The sequence below is a fragment of the Marmota flaviventris genome, chromosome 3 (genome assembly GCF_047511675.1).
Source record: "Marmota flaviventris isolate mMarFla1 chromosome 3, mMarFla1.hap1, whole genome shotgun sequence".
Lineage (NCBI taxonomy): Eukaryota > Metazoa > Chordata > Mammalia > Rodentia > Sciuridae > Marmota > Marmota flaviventris.
In genome coordinates this window covers 129398480-129405603 of record NC_092500.1, presented here as the reverse complement: position 1 = coordinate 129405603, position 7124 = coordinate 129398480, and the positions used below count along the sequence as shown (strand labels likewise).

The following is a 7124-nucleotide window of genomic DNA, read 5'->3' as shown; positions in this document are numbered from 1 at the left end:
CTCTGCAACAGATTAATTTTGTGACCTGACCAGGAAACCTGTGACTAAGTCTCACATATGGAATGAGGATCTTTGGCTTTCTTTCCACTTGTAAAAATACTTGCTTCCCTTTTATTTCTACTTGCATGTGTTCATTGTCTAAAAAATGTATTTTCTGAGTGTGGAGTCTTCAGATACAAGAATTACAGATGAGCTCAATTTTTATGCTGTTGATGTAGAAATTATATATGTACATATATATGTGCATTTGTGCTTATAGATGCCTTAAAATATCTCTATGAAACAAATCTCTTTGCAAAACAGAAGATTTTTAACAAAACAAAACAAAACAAAAGTTTAATTAGTGGGTACTAAGTTCAGAGTAAGAAGTTCTGTTGTGCTGTTGCATAATAGGATTACTATAGATAATATAGTGTATATTCAAAAAGAAAACTAGAAGAAAGGATACTGAATGTTTTCACCATAAAAACAATGCTTAATTTACCTTGATGTGAACATTACACAAATACCCATGTATCTAAACACTACATGTCACCCCGTAAATATTCACAATTTTTGTTTTATTTTTTAGGTTAAAACTTAATGTAAATATCCAACACCCGAATATCTGCAATTTCTTTTATAGAAGCAAGCTAATTAGAGCCAATTGCTTCTCTTCCTGTGTCTAGTATCCTGGTCCTGTATAGAAGAGCGATGGGACCATGGAGGGACAGAGTGGAGCAGGGAAATAATGAAGGAGGAAGAGGCAGTGTGCAAGGGAACATGAGGAAGCAGCAAGATTTAAAGGATATGTGTCTTTGATGAGGAAAGAAAGTCCAAGTGACTGAACAAATTGCCTGTGAACCTCATCCTTCCCAGGCCACAGGCAATTCATTTTGTCCATGATCCTCTCTTACTCTCTACCTGCCACTTCCAGGATCTGCTGTCCATTTACTGCCTTCTGACAGCTTCAAAGACATCCAGATCTTTCCTCCTTTGTCACGCCCCTATTATACACCTGTTGTCAACTTCCTCCTTAAAGTCCATTCCTGGTAAAAATATTTTCAAAGGAATTGACATACATTACATTGATTAAAATCCCCCTTTCCCCACTCCTTATTTTTGTGGGTGAAACTTAGAATTATGAATCTTAATATTGGAAAACATTTGAGGCCATATAGTCCTAATGTTCCAATTAATAAATGAGATTTTTTCACATATGTTATATTATATCTGATATAATAGAAAATAAATAATCTTGAAGTATCGTATGTTGAGGTACAAATTAGTCCCATGTCTGTTTCCCTACCCTCTCCTTGTACCTAGGCCCTTTGTAGAGACTTTGTGCCCAAAAGACAAGCCAGTTTCCCTTGAATCTGGGAAGACTTTCGGCTTGATTTGTTCAACACAATGTGAGAGAAGTGAATGTTCATTTGCAAGTTAGGATCTTTCCACACCTCTGAACTCTGCCCAGAGGTCATGTGAACAACCTGGAATAATCAGATGGAGATTTAGAAACACATACTTCTGCTTCTCTCAGTCAAGTGGACAGTAAGCTAACTGTCCTTTGTCTGACTCACTCTGGCCTCAGAAGATCAGTCAGCTACCCACAGGCATGAGTCAACCTGGGAAACATCACCTAAGACTTGACCAGTAGAATTGTTGAACTGATCTACAGCCTCATCAGCAAAGTGGAATCATTGTGATTTAAGTCACTAAATTTGAGTTTGTTTAGTCATGCAGCAAACCACTAACCCTGATGGCAACATATAGTTATATTTGTGCTTATTTATTCTAATTTTATTTCAGCACTATTCTAATTAATCCCTTGAATTAAATTTGAAATGGTTTTGAACAGTTTGCTACCATTTTGTTTGATTTGATTTACTTGACAGTTTGGAGGCTTTGCTTTAGCAATTAATCTTCTGCGTTGGTTTTTGTCTGTTTTCAGATAGTAACTGCAATGGATCCTAATTTAGGAAAGAACATGGACAAACCAAAAGCAGCTCAATTAAGTACTAAACAAATGCTAAATGGTGTGAAAATATTTTTAAAATAAATCCAAGTAAATGACTATTTATCTTAGTGCAGTAACAATATTGACAGAAAATGAAATTGAGAATATATTTGATACAAACAATATACCAAGACTGGAAGTGAAATAAAATTTCAAAGAAAACAGTATCTACTGCATTTTGAAACAATAACAGGCTGCTCCACAGAAGACAGATGTAGATTCTTGAAAATTACTGCAGTTGTCAATAGTTAAAGAAGAAAAATAAGAGCATTCAGTCAGAAAAACAACACAAATGAAAGCATTCTTATCCCATAAAGCATCTTCTAAAATTATCCTATGGATTACCAAAAATTTGCTACAGAGCTTAAACCCTGACATGGAAGAGTTAAAGTTGTTTTTTTTTTTTTTTTTTTTTTTTTTGTATATTCATTCATTCAGTAATCACTGAGAGTTTACCATATGCTAGGCATTTTCCTGGTTTTTATTATATATCAGTGAAGAAAGAGACAAAGATAATTGTTATGGAGCTACTTCTATGTACATATAAATCCACTTTTTTACTGTTTTTCCATTTTTCTATCTTGTTTTCTTTACATTAGCTTCCCAAATTTAAATGAAATAGTATATAATAATTGGGTATATTTTTCATGCTTTAAACCTGCAAATAGTGATGGATAAAAATATGTGAACACAAACTTGTGAACAAAAGTTTACCTGGAGAGTAATTTCACTCAGAATTGGCATTATATTTAGTGGTCAAGTACACTCTGGTTTTACAGTATTCTAATTTTTATTTTGAAAGTTCCCTAAGCATGTTGAGATAGAGTGAAACTGAGTGGAGTCAAACTTCAGTTCTATTTCCACTAGTGGACTACCTCCAACATGTTGACAAATCATTCTGTATTTCTGCTTTACTCTTTGAAAAATAGTCCTTTTGGGAAAACCACTCTTGCCACACTGTTGAGGCTCCAGGCAAGCCACATGTGTGAGGAAAGCCTTGGGACCCAGTCACCACCACATGCTAACTTACAGAGATCTCAAGCAAAAATCTCTGACCAGTTCAGTAGATAGATGAAACTAATTATTTAGCCCTCGACCCTCGCTGGCTTCATGAAAGAAGGTACGAATCATGAGAACCACTAGGGAGTTTTAAATTAAAGAGACAAGACTCCAATTACCTTTAAAACCAGCTCCTGGATGGCTCCTCCCAGCTCCAGCCTGAAGCCACCTATTGTGGTATCAAGGTTTACTGAAGAGGCTAGTGAGAGAGAGAGAACATGCCAGGGATTGGACTTTTATTGGGGAACAAAAAATTCTGAGGAAAATCCCATCCAATGAAGATTAAGGGGGGCAGCATCCCAAGGTCAGGGGTGACAGTTGGTTCTTCAGGGTAGTGGCTAGACACGCCTCTGCACAGACAAGCCCTTGGACCTGGAAAAGGGTGGGAAAAGCTCTGACACAGCTGTCCCTAAGCACCTCTCACCCAGCCAAGGAGGTAACTCAAATCATGTGCGAGGATGGCCTCCCACATAATTTATATAACTATTCATTTGTAAAAAAAAAAATTATTGAGCATCTATTCTGTGTCATAATCATTCATTGATAAGAATACAAAGAAGGACCTTATTCTCACAGAATTTACATTCCCCTAGAGAGGCCCTCATAATAAGATTGGCAGCAGCAACAATAAAAAAAATAGCAAATAAAAATAAATAAGCAACTTAAATTAATGAATAATCCAGTTTCATTTGTTATAGAGAAAGTAGACAAAGGGACAAATGGGTAAACATGTTCTGACTAATATCATTTTTGTTTTTATTCTGTTTAGCTTGTTTGAAAGGGGAAAAAGCAGTCACAAAACCAAAACAAAATGAAAATTAAAGAAAAAAAATAAGTGAGGTTATAAGGTAACAGAATGGAGTTTATTACAAAAATCAAATTATATTTCAGAAAATTGAGAAGAAGAAACCGATTACATATTTTTAAAAGAGATTTAGAGAAAAAAATTATTTAAAAAATGAACATTTAATTTGAGCCCTCTCCAATTACTAGCACCTGTGGCTTGGCTGATATGGGGGAAAGCTGCTTGGCCATCCCAGGGTGGGGAAAGAATGAAGGAACTGGGTGATAGAGAGTCTTAGGTTTATGCATTAAACTGTGAAATCAGAAAATATGAGGATGTGTGTGGAGAATGATGAGGATTCAGTGTCCCTGGACCATGTCTTTAAGTGGACAGGGTCTCTTTCCCTTTGTAAGAAAAATGGAGTGGTTCAGGCTCCCTCATCTCATACACACACAGAAAAAAGCTGAGTAAAACAGAAATTGGTACCAGGAAGCAAAGTTGTTGCCATGACTAACCTGACCAAGTGTTTCAAAAATCTTTGGAGCTGGTTTGCTGAATGTGCAGGGGAGGGGGGATTTTGAATAGTTTAGAAATTCAAGTTGGCAAACCTTTAGATTTTTGTAAGTGGAACTTCATAGGGGATTCTGGTGGGAACTCATATATTTGGGAAAGTGAAAGTCTATTCTTTGGCTTTGGCCCATAGATGTTCATTGATTAACTTCCCTCTCTCTCTCTCTCTCTCTCTCTCTCTCTCTCTCTCAGGACAATATAACCTGAATTTATTAACTTTAAGGAACAATAATTTAAGATACAAGAGTCTCATAGGATTTCAAAGACTATACAATAAAAGGAAACTGACAAATAGTCAGCTAATACACAACCCAATCAGTTAACAAACAGGGCCAAAGATCAATACAAGTCATGCACCATCTTCTGTGTAACGCCTTGGGTTTTTTAATTCCAGAGGTAGATTGATCTAAACTGGCTGTTAAGTATACCTCTACCTGAAATTAACATTTGAATGGAACATGTTTTAATAGAACCTACCAGCACTGATTTCCTACTGGTTAAAGAATTCACCAGGTGATGCTCATATTTAGGCAAATGTTAGAATAGTTAGAACAATGTCTTCAAGATAATACTGGGTGATTTTTTCCCCAAAACAAATAAAACTTAAATAGACATAGGGTAAAACATATTTTATAATTAAAGAGTCAGGTAAAAATGATCAAGTCTCAACAGTACCTATTTACAAAGTTAGAAATAAACACAACATCTAGGAGAGCCCATTTCAGTTCTGGTTTCACCACTATTAATAGAAAAGCTGAGACAGGTCACTTTGTCTAAGGATGACCTGAAAAGTCATAATAGCATCTTAAATTCAAAGGCCCTTTAAGTCTTTTCATACCAAGTAGAAATTGAGGAAAGTACAATCTGAGAAACAATGATACTGTTCCTCATATGTCACTGGGTCACTAGTAGTCACCCAAATCATATCTCAATTCCCAGTGACTTAAGTTAGAAGCTCTTTGACCTGAAAGACATGCTGACACCGTATCTGGGGTCCAGAATAAAATACCCCAATTGTCTTCTCCTGGCACCAGCTGACTAAAGTCTACATATGCACAGGACTGACTTAAAAATCTATTGAATACTTCAGTTCATTAAAGAAAACAAAATCTAAATTACATATGAGTCAACAGAAGTTTAACTTTAGTTGTTTAGTGAATTTTGAATTGGCCATTAGTGGTAAATACAACACTTTGCATTTGTTGTAGAAACCAAACTAATCAGGCTTTTCCCTTGACAATACAATGATCATTTGTGTGTAAAGTGCCAGTTTTATTTACAAACTAGTTAAGTAAACTTTAAAGTCTTCTTTGTAGCAGTGAGACTGACACCTTAACTGTCTGGTGGTTGTAACTGATGTTCAATCCTGCTGGGGCAGGCTTGCTTGAGGGTCCCTCACTTGGAAGCCGGGATCATCATCATTAGTGCTATGAAGCTGGACAGCTGCTTGCAAAAGCCAACAAGGATTCTGAGGTAGCTGGTGGATGCATTTTAGCTGATTTGGGGGGATGGGGGGTAGGTGATAAGGGAGGGGGAAAAAGTCATCCAAATAAAAGCACATCTTCTGTTCATTTAAAAGTTAGCATCCAAGGTAAAAGAATTATCTGTTGGATTCGACATCACTCCCATCCTCTGATACTTGCCTACTCTCTTCTCAAAGAAGTTAGTCTTCCCTTCTAGTGAAATATTCTCCATAAAGTCAAATGGATTTTCTACTTTGAAAACCTTGTTAAAGCCCAGCTCCAGCATAAGCCTATCTGCCACAAAGTCAATGTACTGCTTCATCAAAGTGCAATTCATCCCAATTAGCTTCTCAGGCAAGGCTTCTGTGAGGAACTCCTGTTCTGTCCTGACAGCATTGATAATTGTTTTTTTTACTCTCTGCTCTGATGGCTTGTGCAGCAGGTGTTTGAACATCAGGCAGGCAAAGTCACAGTGTAAACCCTCATCTCTGCTAATAAGTTCATTGGAAAATGTGAGGCCAGGCATCAGTCCCCGTTTCTTGAGCCAGAATAGAAGATTCCCTCCACAGCAGCAAAGGCTACAACACGTTCTCCATAGGTAGCCTCTTTGTCCCCAATCCAACACAAGGCCCAATGGCTTTCTTCTTCACACAAGGAATTGTTTCAATGACATTGAAGAGAAATTCCCTTTCTTTGGAGTCTTTAATGTAAGTGTCAATAAGGAGACTATACATTTCAGAATGTATGTTTTCCATGGCAATTTGGAAGCCATAGCAACAGCGGCTTCTGTAATTTGAACTTCTTGGCTAAATCGCTCCACCAAATTCTCCTTTACTATGCCATCACTTGCTGCAGAGAAAGCCAGAACGTGGGATATAAAACATTGTTCCTCAGGCTTCAGGGCTTCCCAGTGCTGATTGTCCTTGGAAAGAGCCACCTCCTTGGCTGTCCAAAAGGAAGCCTCAGCTTTCTTACACATCTGCCAGATACCATGGTATTCCACAGGAAAGATGATCAAGTGGCAGGCGTTCTCTCCCAGTAGTGGTTCATCCTCCACGCTGGGGGCAGGAACTTTAGTTTTGGCTCCAGGGGATCCTGGAAGATCCTCCTAGTGGTATTGTTGGCCAGGAAGTCGGTTGTCTGAGGGCCTGAGCATGTTCTCCTTGTCGGGCAGGCTGAGCCCCTTCAGCTGCGAGAGCTGCAGCTGCTGCTGGTCTGCGATGATGGCAAGTGGGGGGCAGACCCAGAGCAT

At 37.8% G+C, this 7124-nt stretch overlaps 1 pseudogene; it reads right to left on the bottom strand.

The window, feature by feature from the left end:
* Positions 1-5981: 5981 nt before the first annotated feature.
* Positions 5982-7124, bottom strand: LOC114083938 (ribonucleoside-diphosphate reductase subunit M2 pseudogene; annotated as a pseudogene).